This window comes from Sapajus apella, unplaced genomic scaffold (assembly GCF_009761245.1).
Source record: "Sapajus apella isolate SASKATOON/1434 unplaced genomic scaffold, GSC_monkey_1.0 scaffold19, whole genome shotgun sequence".
Taxonomy (NCBI): Eukaryota; Metazoa; Chordata; class Mammalia; order Primates; family Cebidae; genus Sapajus; species Sapajus apella.
Genome location: NW_022436959.1, coordinates 10,243,993 through 10,258,015, shown reverse-complemented (window position 1 = coordinate 10,258,015; position 14,023 = coordinate 10,243,993). Strand labels below are relative to the sequence as shown.

Here is a 14,023-nt window from a genome sequence, read left to right as displayed (position 1 = left end):
ATAAAGACACATGCGCACGTATGTTCATTGCAGCACTGTTTACAATAGCAAAGACCTGGAACCAACCCAAATGCCCATCGATGATAGACTAGACAGGGAAAATGTGGCACATATACACCATGGAATACTATGCAGCAATAAAAAACGATGAGTTTGTGTCCTTTGTAGGGACATGGATGAACCTGGAAACCATCACTCTCAGCAAACTGACACAAGAACAGAAAACCAAACACCGCATATTCTCACTCATAGGCAGGTGTTGAACAATCAGAACACATGGACACAGGGAGGGGAGCATCACACACTGAAGTCTGTTGTGGGGGAATAGAGGAGGGAGAGTGGGGGGTAGGGAGTTGTGGAGGGATAACATGGGGAGAAATGCCAGATACAGGTGATGGGGATGGAAGTAGCAAACCACATTGCTATGTTTGTACCTATGCAACAATCCTACATGTTCTTCACATATACCCCAGAACCTAAAGTGCAATAAAATATGTATTTTAAAATAAATAAATAAATAAAAATTTAAAAATAGTGAAATAAATTTAAGGGGACACAAAAAAATGGAAAAATATTCAATATTCATGGATTGGAACAATCAATGTTGTTACAATGTCCATATCACCCAAAGTAATCTACAGGTTTAACATAATACCTATTAAAATACTAATGACATTCTTCTCCAGAATAAAAAAAATTCTAAAATTTATATGAAACCACAAAAGTCCCAGAATAGCCAAAGCTATCCTAAGCAAAAGAAACAAAACTAGAGAAATCACATTACCTGACTTTGAATTATACTACAGAGCTATAGTAACCAAAACAGTATGGTACCAGCACAGAAAAAAAGACAGTAGACCAATGGAACAGAATAGAGAACCCAGAAACAATCCACACACCTAGAGTGAAGTCATGCTTGACAAAAGTACCAAGAACATACACTGAGGAAAGGATGGTCTCTTCAATAAATGGCATTGGGTAAACTGTATATCCATATACAGAAGAATGAAACTAGACCCCTATCTCTCATCATATACAAAAATCAACGGCCGGGTGCGGTGGCTCAAGCCTGTAATCCCAGCACTTTGGGAGGCCGAGGCGGGTGGATCACGAGGTCAAGAGATCGAGACCATCCTGGTCAACATGGTGAAACCCCGTCTCTACTAAAAATACAAAAAAAAAAATTAGCTGGGCATGGTGGTGCATGCCTGTAATCCCGGCTACTCAGGAGGCTGAGGCAGGAGAATTGCCTGAACCCAGGAGGCAGAGGTTGCAGTGAGCCGAGATCGCGCCATTGCACTCCAGCCTGGGTAACATGAGTGAAACTCCGTCTCAAAAAAAAAAAAAAAAAAAATCAAATAAAAATTAAAAGACTTAAATCTGGCAGGGCACAGTGGCTCACATCTGTAATCCCAGCACTTTGGGAGGCTGAGGCAGGCAGATCACTTGAGATCAGGTGTTCAAGACCAGCCTGGCCAACATGGTAAAACCCTTTCTCTACTAAAAATACAAAAACAATTACTAGGCAAGGTGGTGGGAGCCTATAGTCCCAGTTACTTAGGAGGCTGAGGCAGGAGAATTCTTGAACCTGGGAGGTGGGAGTTGTGGTGAGTCAAGATTGTGCCACAGCATTCCAGCCTGGGTGACAGAGTGAGCCACATGGAACTGTGAGTCCATTAAGTCTTTCTTTTGTAAATTGCCCAGTCCCATGTATGTCTTTATCAGTAGTGTTAAAACGGACTAACAAAGCTATTTTGGCAGGCTGGTTTCGAACTCTTGGCTTCAAGTGATCTGCCTGCCTCAGCCTCCCAAAGTGCTGAGATTATAAATGTGAGCCTCCGTGCCCAGTCTACACAATTCTTTTGACTCTTTTGGACATTTGAAATTTTTTACAATAAAATATTGGAAAAAAATAGGGTTAAGAGGTATTATTTAATTATGAGAAATTAATAAAGATACATGAAAAAGGCTAAGCATGGAAGCAAAGTGATTATCAACATCATTATACTCAAGACAAATTATTGCTGCAGTTTAGTCCTCCTTTCAGGAACTTTTTTCCAAGATCTATACAGTATTTATGACCAAGAAGTGTGTCTTATATCCAGGAAGCTTTCTTTTTCTTTCTTTCTTTTTGCCTTAAAGAATGACTGCAACACTTCCTAAGATTCTTAGACATGTTAGATCGATATTTTGTGAACTCATTCAGTTGTTTACTATTTACACAGTAAGTATTTCCTGGCACAGTACACAGCAGTGGAGATACAGTCATAAAAAACACAATCCTTAACCAACTGACTTTATAATCTAGCTAAGGAGAGAGAAGAGGGTAGAAAAATAGAGTCTTATGACAAAGTATAAAGTGCTATACGACATGTTCAGCATTATAGCACTATCGTATTACAGTGTATTATGGAACCACAAAAGAATAGAAGGCAATCCAACATGGCCTTCCTGAATAAGTGAGAGGTGTTAGCGGTGGGGTGAAGGTACAGAAATTAAACAGGTAAAAAGGGGGGTTGATGAATGTTTCAATTAAGGGAATCTCATAGGTAAAGTCTCAGAGGTGCCTAGTAATATGGTACATCTGAGAAAGAATGAGAAACTAGTGTTGAAAGCAAGTAGATGTCTGGAATAGGATGCTGATGCCCTGGTAAGAGAAGAAATTTAAGACATTTACAAAAGTAATCCATTTCCAGCTGAAAGTGAGAAAAAAGCCAAAGTTATTTATCTGAATATTTCAGTTAGAAATAGAGGTTTTTAAAGAGTTTATTTGGCTTTACTTTTTGAACCCTTTGAAACAAAATTTTTTAATTTGAATTATCCAAATTCAGTATAATTGCTTTAATTTGCTATTGCATTCTGCAAATAGGGTGAACGATGAAAACCAAGAAATACATACGTGGATGACATGAATACGATGAGTGAGGTACACAAGGAAACTTTTTACCAGTGATCCTCAAACTTCAGTGAGCACAAGTGGACTACTTAAAATGCCATTTTCTATCTTTCATCCTTGAGACTCTACTTTTTAACAAGACCACAGTGATTCTTTTAATTATCTGCAATATAAATTTTAAACTTAATTGGAGAGAATAGTATAACATTACCCACATACTCCTCACCCACCTTCCATAAATAAACACATGGCCAGTCTTGTTTCATCTACATTGCCACTCACTTACCCTTCATCATAATTTATTTTTAAAATAATCCCAGATATCTTGACACTTTATCCATTAACATTTCAGTTTGTATCTCTAAAAAGAATGCATTTTTTTTTGGCATTATCACAATATAATAATCACACCTAAAAACCCAAAGTGATCCTAAGGTAACTGGTCCAGACTCAGAAAAACTGGACTTGTGAAAGAGGGTAACAAGTCAGTGTCTAAGTGAACTACTTGGGAAGACATAATTTAGTTCATCATAGATTCAAACTCTTAGTTCAAGAACAAGCAAGCTATTCAGTTATGTTTCTGAAACTGTCACTTTAAATATTCAAAAAATATGTATTTATGGAAAGCATAAAGTTATCACACTGAATTTTTTAAAAAAAACTTTTTCAGGCCGGGCGCGGTGGCTCAAGCCTGTAATCCCAGCACTTTGGGAGGCCGAGGCGGGTGGATCACAAGGTCAAGAGATCGAGACCATCCTTGATGGTGAAACCCCGTCTCTACTAAAAATACAAAAAAATTAGCTGGGCATGGTGGCGTGTGCCTGTAATCCCAGCTACTCAGGAGGCTGAGGCAGGAGAATTGCCTGAACCCAGGAGACGGAGGTTGCGGTGAGCTGAGATCGCACCATTGCACTCCAGCCTGGGTAACAAGAGCGAAACTCCATCTCAAAAAGTTATAAAAAAAAAAAAAAAAAAAACTTTTTCAGGGTTATTGATCTAAATTTTTTAAAGAAAAATAAGTTGTTTTGTTAAATAAATTTGTACACCTTATCAAACCTCAAAGAGAAAAGAACAAATTGCTCAATTTGCTTTTCCTCCAGTTACTTGGATTTCACAGTTTAAAAATATTTTTCTTAATGAACCTCAGAAAATTTTCCCAAAGTAATGAAGAACACAAAATGTGCCCTGATAAGCTCCTCACAATTTAATTAACTCCAAATGCTAAAGAATCTTGCCATTTATAATTACATCCATAGAATGCACCATTTGAAAATCAAGCTTGGAGAAATCTGATTGCTTCAGTCATACTTCAGCTCCTTTCTTTTATCTGCTTTATCATCCCCACTCAAAACTAATATTTATAAAGTTCAAGTCAATATTTCCTTGACATTTTTATCTCCTTTCGTCTGTTGCTTTAAAAACAAAAGTGAACAAAACTTTAAAAAAAAAAAAAAAAAAGAAGAAGAAGAATAGGAAAAGCAGCTGCAACACTAAGCAGAAGAAGCAGGAACCAGAGTGTGAGTAGTAGCCAGCTGGGTGGGCACCATGGCTGGGATCACCACCATTGAGGCGGTCAAGTGTAAGATCCAGGTTCTGCAGCAGCAGCAGACAGATGATGCAGAAGAGAGAATTAAGCACCTCCAGCGAGAAGCTGAGAAAAAGAGGTGGGCCTGGAACAGGCTGAGGCTGAGGTGGCCTCCTTGAACTATAGGATCCAGCAGGTTGAAGAGGAGCTCAATGATCAGGAGTGCCTGGCCACTGCCCTGCAAAAGCTGGAAGAAGCAGAAAAAGCTGCTGATGAGAGTGAAAGAGGTATGATTACTGGAAACCAGGCCTTAAAAGATAAAGAAAAGATGGAACTCTAGGAAATCCAGCTCAAAGAAGCTAAGCACACTGCAGAAGAGGCAGATAGGAAGTATGAAGAGGTGGTTTGTGCTGCCATTTCGTGGACACCGGGTGAGCTTGAGCATTGGTGTGTGTTGGGCCGGAGGAAAGCGGGAAGACGCATCAGAGCGTCTGGATTTGAGCCTGTGCATTTTTTACCCTAGATCTCAAAATGCATCGTGATTCCTGTCCGCTGGACTGTAAGGTTTATGTAGGCAATCCTGGAAACAATGGCAACAAGACCGAATTGGAACGGGCTTTTGGCTACTATGGACCACTCCGAAGTGTGTGGGTTGCTAGAAACCCTCCCGGCTTTGCTTTTGTTGAATTTTAAGATCCCCGAGATGCAGCTGATGCTGTCAGAGAGCTAGATGGAAGAACACCATGTGGCTGCCATTTAAGAGTAGAACTGTCGAATGGTGAAAAAAGAAGTAGAAGTCGTGGCCCACCTCCCTCTTGGGGCCTTCGTTCTCGAGATGATTATCGGAGGAGGAGTCCTTCATCTCGTCGCAGATCTCCAAGAAGGAGAAGCTTCTCTTGCAGCCGGAGCAGGTCCCTTTCTAGAGATAGGAGAAGAGAGAGATCGCTGTCTCGGGAGAGAAATCACAAGCTGTCCCCATCCTTCTCTAGGTCTCGTAGCCGTTCTAGGTCAAATGAAAGGAAATAGAAGACCAGTTTGCAAGAGAAGTGGTGTACAGGAAATTACTTCATTTGACAGGAGTATGTACAGAAAATTCAAGTTTTGTTTGAGACTTCATAGGCTTGGTGCATTTTTAAGATGTTTTAGCTGTTCAAATTTGTTCGTCTTTTGAAACAGTGACACAAAGGTGTAATTCTCTATGGTTTGAAATGGATCATATGAGGCATGTAATACCAAGAATTGTTACTTTACAATGTTCCCTTAAGCAAAATTGAATTTGCTTTGAATTTGAGTTATGCATAGACTGATAATAAACCTCTAAACCCGCCCAGCAGAAGTGTGAATTTTTTTTTTTTCATACAGAAACAACTGGCAAAAATTGAACTAAGATTTACTTTTTTGGGATATAGGATGCAGCTATAGTTGAACAAGCCGTCTTTAAAAGTTGCTGTGGGGCCGGGCGCGGTGGCTCAAGCCTGTAATCCCAGCACTTTGGGAGGCCGAGGCGGGTGGATCACGAGGTCAAGAGATCGAGACCATCCTGGTCAACATGGTGAAACCCCGTCTCTACTAAAAATACAAAAAAAAATTAGCTGGGCATGGTGGTGCGTGCCTGTAATCCCAGCTACTCAGGAGGCTGAGGCAGGAGAATTGCTTGAACCCAGGAGGCGGAGGTTGCGGTGAGCCGAAATCGCGCCATTGCACTCCAGCCTGGGTAACAAGAGCGAAACTCCGTCTCCCCAAAAAAAAAAAAAAAAGTTGCTGTGAAACACAAGCCATTGGGTAAAAAAACGCTGCACTATTAAATTAGAGGTTTTTGAAAAAGCCAACTCATGCTTATCCTGGGCAGAGGTTGCCTAGTTGGTATAGAATCTGTTAAGTTTCAAGGAAGTTTATCTTTGCTTTAGGTCATAAGTTTCTTATTTGATTGCTGTATATGAATACATGGCTGTTCATGACATTATGTGCAAATCTGAGATTTCAAAAATGACCTGCCAGTTTAAGGGTACATTGTAGAGCTGAACTTTGATTTACTGTGCAAGATTTTTTTTCATACTGTCATTTGTAATATGTTTTGTGAGAATCCTTGGGATGAAAGTTTTGGTTACAAAAAAAAAAAAAAAGAAGAAGAACAGGTGGTTCGTGAGTTGGTGATCACTGAAGGAGACCTGGAATGCACAGAGGAACAAGCTGAGCTGGCAGAGTCCCGTTGCCAAAAAATAGATGAGCAGATCAGACTGACAGACCAGAATCTGAAGTGTCTAAGTGCTGCTGAAGAAAAGTCCTTTCCAAGAGAAGAGAAATATGAGAAAGAGATCAAGATTCTTACTGATAAACTCAAGGAAACAGAGACCTGTGCTGAGTTTGCTGAGAGATAGGTGGCCATGCTGGAAAAGACAATTGATGACTTGGAAGACAAACTGAAATGCACCAAAGAGGAGAACCTCTGCACACAAAGGATGCTGGACCAGACTCTCCTTGACTTGAATGAGATGGAGAACACCCCAGTCCTATCCTACTGCTGCTGCTCCCTTTGTCCCTGACTCCGCCTGAGGCCAGCCTGCCCAAAGGTGACATTTAACTGAGGGTTGATCTTTAACTGCAGGGCTGCTTTCTACTTTCATGGCCCCCTCCTCCCGTTTCTTTTTTGCCAAATTGTCTCTGCCTTTTCCTGGAGATTCCAGCTGGGCTAGAGGCTGAGCACCTTTGGGAACAACATTTAAGGGAGTGTGAGCACGATGCATAATGTCTTTAAAAGCACGTTGTGATGTACACATTTTGTAATTATCTTTTTAGTTGTTTTGTAGCAACCATTTGCAAAACATTCCAAATAATTCCACAGTTCTGAAGCAGCAATCTAAGCCCCTTCTCACTTTCAGAAGGTAACTTTTCAGATTTATGCATATTGCCCTCTCCATAAACGAGAAGAAAAGGTATAGACCTGTCTTACTGAGAGCCAAACAGAGCCCAGGGAAAGACTCCACTATGAGAAATCTCATTGCTCTGTATATTGGGAACCAGCCCAAACCCATATGCGGGTGCCCTTAGTCCTGGCGGTGATGAGGGATTGAGAAAAGGAAATAAAGACAGAGACAAAAGAATAGAATTTACAGCATGGGTCAAGGGGACCAATGCAAGCATGGGAACCACGCTGGCCGAGCTCGGGGGTTCAAACAGTTATTATGTGCATAATCTCATTGATCCTATGGATGTGGAACGAAAGGGTGAAGGAGTGCAGAGAGCACTTGAGATCCTTCTAAGACATGCTAAACTAGTGCTCTGAGCATTTAACAGCACTAGAGATCCTTCTAATTCATGCTAAACTAGTACTCTGAGTTTATCACCAATTGTTATCAGGGTGCAGCTGCATCAGAAGTATAGCTGTTGAGGAGCCACACCCATGCATCAAGAGGCTTTTATCTCCTAAGCATTGAGTACATAGAGCAATTAAAATCACTCCTTCCTCCAGGCAGAGCCTAAGGTGTTCCATGATTTCTGCCCTGCAAGGCTTTTCTCCTCCTTGTCAGCTCCCATCTGCAAAGACCCTCCCGGATCTTGTGAGCAGAGGTCGCCTCCCTTCTCAGAGATCTTGGCATAAGCCCTATTTAAGAAGCCCTCATGCAGTCTCCATGTTGAGAAGGGATTCGTGGGACCAGAGCAGTATTCCCTGCTCTGCAACCACCTGGAGGTGTTCCCCGGTATTACTGTACTCTTGGATGGTCTTTACCTTAGGCCTCCTGTTGCCACTTGATTTCTAATTAACTGCACCAATAATATAGTTTAGTTTGGTGTTTAAACTTCAGTGTACTATGAGCCACGCAAGCTTATAATTATTTAGCTAAAATTAACATAGGTCTCCCCCTGGCCATCTTGACCCACACTGTACAAAGTACCAGCCAAACCAAAAAGGTGATTCCAGGAGGAGTTAGCCAAACAAAAACAACAACAACAAAAAATGTGCTGTTCATGTTTTCAGCTTTAAGATATATTTGGACGGCCAGGCACAGAGGTCTGTAATCCCATTACTTTGGGAGGCTGAGGTATGTGGATCACAAGGTCAGTCCAGACCAGCCTGACCAACATGCTAAAATGCAAAAATTAGCTGGGTGTGGTGGTGCAGGCGTCTAATCCCAGCTACTCAGGAGGCTGAGGCAAGAGAATCATTTGAACCCAGGAGGCAGAGGTTGCAGTGAGATGAGATCATGCCACTGCGCTCCAACCTAGGCGACAGAGCAAGATTCCATCTCAATAAATAAATAAATTTATTTCTATTTTTTTCATTAGAAGCGACCAAATTAAGATGGTAAGACCTCTGAGACAAAATTTTTGTCCTCCCAGCTGCTTACAGAACGGATCATGTGCCCCTTATGTTGAGGTGACCACTTAATTGCTTTCCTACCTCCCTGAAAGAAAGATTATGTTTTTGCCGCTAATTTAGCCATATGAAACTCATCTCATTGCCCTTTTCTGGGTTTGAAGCTGCTCTCTCTAAAAGTGCCATCTCATTGTGCTTTGTATCAGTCAGTGCTGGAGAAATCTTGAATACCTTACGTATAAAACTTTTTTAAAATTTTGTATTATTTTGAAACTTAGCTTCTTTGGGTTTGTGGCACCCTGGCCACCCCAATCTGGCTATGACAGCCTCTGCAGTCCGTGGATTGGCAGTTTGCTGATCTTTTAAAGTTTCTTTCCCTAACCAGTTCCCATTTTCTGGTAAGGTTTCTATGAGGTCTGTTAGGTGTACATCCTGCAACTTATTGGCTTAAAACATACTCTCCTTTGATGTAGTCTCTTTGGGGTGATTGGGAGAAAGAGAAATCAATACTGCAACTGTTTTGATACTGAATATTGACAGCTATCTTTTTGAAATAAAGAACCAGTCCCTCCAAAACAACCCTTGAGTTTATAGCTGAATATCAGAAGTAATATTAAGTTTTCTTTCTTAACCAGCAGATCAGAAAATCCTTTGCAACATTAACATTTTAAAATACTGGGCTGAGCACGGAGGCTCTCATCTGTAATCCCAGCACTTTGAGAGGCCAAGGCGGGAGGATCGCTTAAGCGCAGGAGCTCAAGACTAGCCTGGGCAACATAGGGAGACCCCATTTCTACAAAAAATAAAAAATTAGCTAGGTGTGGTGGCATGCAACTATGGTCCTAGCTACTTGGCAGGCTGAGATGGAGGACTGCTTGAGCCAGGGAAATTGAGGCCATAGTGAGCCATGATGATGCCACTGCACTCCAGCCTTGGCAAAAGAGTGAGACTATACTTATCTCAAAAAATAAAACAAAACAAAAAAAACTTACATTTCACTGTCAATCCCTAAAGTCACATTTGTGTAACACTGATGTAAATCATATATGTGCATTTTTCAGCTATATTCCATTTTTTAAAGTACAGTGATGATCTATAATAGCTTACAAGCTATTTCTTATTTATCAACAGTGTAAAGCCATGAATCCATATCAAAAATGACATAACATCCCACATATGTGATTATAAACCTTAGAAAGCCTAAGATTAAACTGTTCCTTGATCCTGCCATCAAAATAAGCATTTAATAAAGTATTAAATACCATATGTTTAAGATATTTCATTTCTTTTTTTAAACACTTTACCCTTAGCTGAGGTTTTTTATTTGACATGTGTCCAAGGTACAAAGACAAATATTCTCTTTTGCTCTTTGATAAGGTGACAGAGCTTACTTAAAGGTTTAAGAATAGATAGTGCTGTTGAACTAATTTTTTTCTACTGCAAGTTATATATGAGAATTGGTAGCAGTCTGTTGAAAGAACTTTACCTGTGGATAATAGCCCTTATCTCACTTCCATCTATCATGCCATCAATTTCTTTATTAAAAGAGTTTACCTTTGGGCAGCTCATACACCAGCTGTCAATCTGTCCTCGCCCCGAGACTTCGCAGTAAAACAAGCTCAGGTGTGTTGAGGTTTCACCACACTAGTTGTTTTCCTTCTTTCTCCAACTAGAACAGGTGTAGTCAAAATGCAAGCCTCTGGCACTGCAGATGTGCTCCATCACAAGACAGAGCCAGAACTTTTTCATTCCTGCCTCCTAGATCACAACTTCATATCTGGAGATTTTCTAGATAATGTTGCTTGTCTTAGTTTTACCTTTCCTGCCCCTTTCACTGAAGCATTTTAAATGGTAGCTTTGAAAAGACTAAAAAACTCCAATGTCCATCAGTAAAGGACTGGTCCAAAAATGTATACTCCACAAAATGTATTACTATACCGTGTAAAAAATACGAAAGAAAGGAAAAAGTGAAAATGCTCTCTAAGTAATAATATGGAAAGATTTCCAAGATACAATAAGTTTAAAAAGTAAGAATCAGAATAGTATTACCTTTTGTGTTAAAAAAAATCATAATTGCTTCTATATTCATAAAGAAACTATGAAAAAATAGATTATAAACTAAGAAAACTGATTATTAGGGTTGGGGTGTTTGGGAACTAAGCATGATGAAAGACAGGAGTAGAAAGAAGGATTTTTATGATATGCCTTCTTATCCTTTTTATTTTTGAACTATATTGCCTAGTCAAAATTTTCAATTTAAAAAGAAAGACATAATAGCTTTATTCAGTGCAAGGAGGCTAAAAGAAAGAAGAACTATACTAAGTAAGAAAGTCTCATTGTTACTCAGGCTATTATCACTATAGTTTGAGGGAAAGAATAAATTATCAGGAAACTGAAAAATAAAATTTAGAAAATCACCGGTAAAAGCAGCTACAATTGGTTCTGATTGAAGGACAGGCTAAAAGACCAAAATACTATCTACCAATCCTATGGCTTTGCTGATTCATCTATGTTTTAGCAGTGAGCAAAAAGTATTTTGAAGACAAATAACATTACAGCAGGACCAAAGGCTCTCTCCTTAAGCATTTTCTTCAGTTTTCTAAAAGATATCCCATGTTCTGCTTCTCTCACATCCTGGATTACAAAGGCAGCATGGTGAAGAAGGAAGCACTGGAGCCCTGGAGCAATGCTCACTAGCCTCAATTCAAGCTCTACCACTTAGGTGCTGTATGACCTGTGCACATTATTTAACCACATGGTGCCTTGTTTCTTCACCTATACAGTGGGAGGTAAGAAGAATATCTACCTCATAAGGTCACTGTGAGGATTAATCAAGTTAATATACCAAAACATGTAGAACGGCACCTTGCTCTCAGTAATACCTCTGTAAATGTTTGCTCTTTTACTTGCTCTTCAACTGCTTTGCTGTTTGTCTTTCTTTAAAAGTACAGACTCCAAGGCCTAAAACTTACCATTCCCACTTCCCATTAACCCTTGTTCTTTTCTTTCTCCACTTTCCTTCTATCTTTCTTTTTTAAAGAGGGATACAGTCAGTCACTAAAATACTCCCACAGAATTTTTGAGACAAGATCATCTCAAAGAAAAATATTCACAAAGGAACTAGAAAGTGTGGTATATGCCAGAAAAATTTAAAACATTGGCATAAAGATAATTCCTTACATTTCTACATCACTCTAAAGCTATAGGCTATCTCATTTGATCTTTGCAAAAACCCTTTAAGACCATCAGGCAGTTGAAGAATACATGGCAAATGAGATTAAAAGGGTTGCCTGAGGCTAAATTGCATATTTCAGGTTAGTGACAATATCTGACCAGCTCATTTCAACAACAATTTATTGAACACCTGCCACAGTTGGCCACTTGTGCTGACCTCCAAATTCCAAATGCTCTCTGCCACAGAGTTTACATGGTATAAAACACCTATCAAGAGTTTCACTCAGCTTGATAATCATGCTACTTAAAAGCTACTATAGGCCAGGCGTGGTGGCTCACGCCTGTAATCCCAGCACTTTGGGAGGCCCAGGCAGGCAGATCACAAGGTCCACGAGTTTGAGACCAATGTGGTGAAACCCTATCTCTACTAAAAATACAAAAATTAGCCGGGCGTGGTGGTGCAGGCCTGTAATCCCAGCTACTCAGGAGGCGATGCAGAAGAATCACTTGAACCTGGGAGGTGGAGATTTTGCAGTAAGCCGAGATCCTGGGTGACAGAGCAAGACTCCGCCTCAAAAAAAAATAAGCTACTATAGTATCAGATAGTAGAAAGGAACACAGGGAATCCCTAGCAAAAATATACTAGGCTGCATGATCTTGGACAAATTACTTAATTATTCTATGACAGTTTTCTTTTTTGTTAAATTCTTTTTTGTTTTTTTTTGAGATAGGGTCTTGCTGTTGCCCAGGCTGAAGTACAGTGGTGCAATTTCAGCTCACTGCAACCTCCTGCCTCAGCCTCCTGAGTAGCTGAGATTATAGTGTTTGCCACTATGCACAGCTAATTTTTTGTATTTTTAGTAGAGATGGGGTTTCACCATGTTGGCCAGATTGGTCTTGAACTCCTGATCTCAAGTGGTCCACTCACCTCAGACTCCCAAAGTGCTGGGATTGGTGAGCCACCGCACCTGACCAAATTCTTTTTATTTTATACAGATAGGATCTCCTATGTTACCCAGGCTGTTCTCAAACTCCTGGGCTCAGGTGATCCCTCTGCCTCAGCCTCCCAAAATGAGCCACCTCAACCACTAGCTAGGCCAGTTTTCTCATTCCTAAATGTATATATAATACTTACCACCAGGTGGTTGTAAGGGTTAAATGAGAGAATGAATATAAAAAGCAGTTGTAAACTGTAAAGTTCCATCACAGGTATTAGTTTTTTTGGTGTTAATATGATTTAACAGTGGAATGCAAGATGGAACTTAGGCGAAAAAAAAAAAGCCCTGGTAAAAAAACATCTCTAGGTACTCAACCCTTAAAAGACCTCTGAGGGAGAGCAGCAATAAGATTACAGAAACTCACACTGTTTCCCCTGTGGAGGGTACCCACAGAGCTAACAGACATAGGCCTCATGGGTTAGCCCCATTCTACCAAATGTATTCTTTCCCATTTGCTCCAGTTGGTGGTAACAGGTACAGAGGGGGCAAACTAGACAGCTGGTGCAACATGAAACAGAAAGATCTGTGCTTCACCTTAAGAAAAAAAAAAAAAACCTGTGGGAAATAGTGGAATAACAAAAATAAGCAGGCAAGGGTTTGGGGCATTTCAGCTGGTAAGTGAGAAAGAGAAGCGGCCCCAAGATAGATGCAATCCACACCGTCTGCCTATAATCAGGGAGTAGCTCACATGTCAGAAAAAAGTTTGTGCACCCTCAGAGGAATCTTGAAGGCTGTCAATGTTCTAGCCATGAGAAAACAAAAAAATCTATACAGAACATTCCAACATGTGGAGGCCTGATAGATCTCAGAGCAATGTTCTATGGGAGTCTGAGTCTTGCAGGCTTCTCACTTGGTTGACTAGGAATGCCAGTGAAAGGCACGCTTTACAACGGAGGGGAAGTGGTGTCTGAACCTGCTCAGATATAGGCCCACTACTTCATTTAAGAAGCCAATAGAGGCTGGGCGTAGTGGTTTACACCTGTAATCCCAGTACTTTGGGAGGCCAAGGAGGATGGATCACCAGGTCAGGAGTTCAAGACCAGCCTGGCCAAGATGGTGAAACCACATCTCTACTAAAAAATAATAATAATAATACCAAAATTAGCCAGGTATGG

The 14,023-nt window shown here is 40.4% G+C and overlaps 2 pseudogenes across 1 annotated transcript; both read left to right on the top strand.

The window, feature by feature from the left end:
• Positions 1-4,422: 4,422 nt before the first annotated feature.
• Positions 4,423-7,581, top strand: LOC116557446 (annotated as a pseudogene).
• On the top strand, positions 4,848-5,775 carry LOC116557447 (annotated as a pseudogene). Its single transcript, XR_004271523.1, has one exon. The product of XR_004271523.1 is annotated as a serine/arginine-rich splicing factor 3 pseudogene (transcript).
• Positions 7,582-14,023: the final 6,442 nt, after the last annotated feature.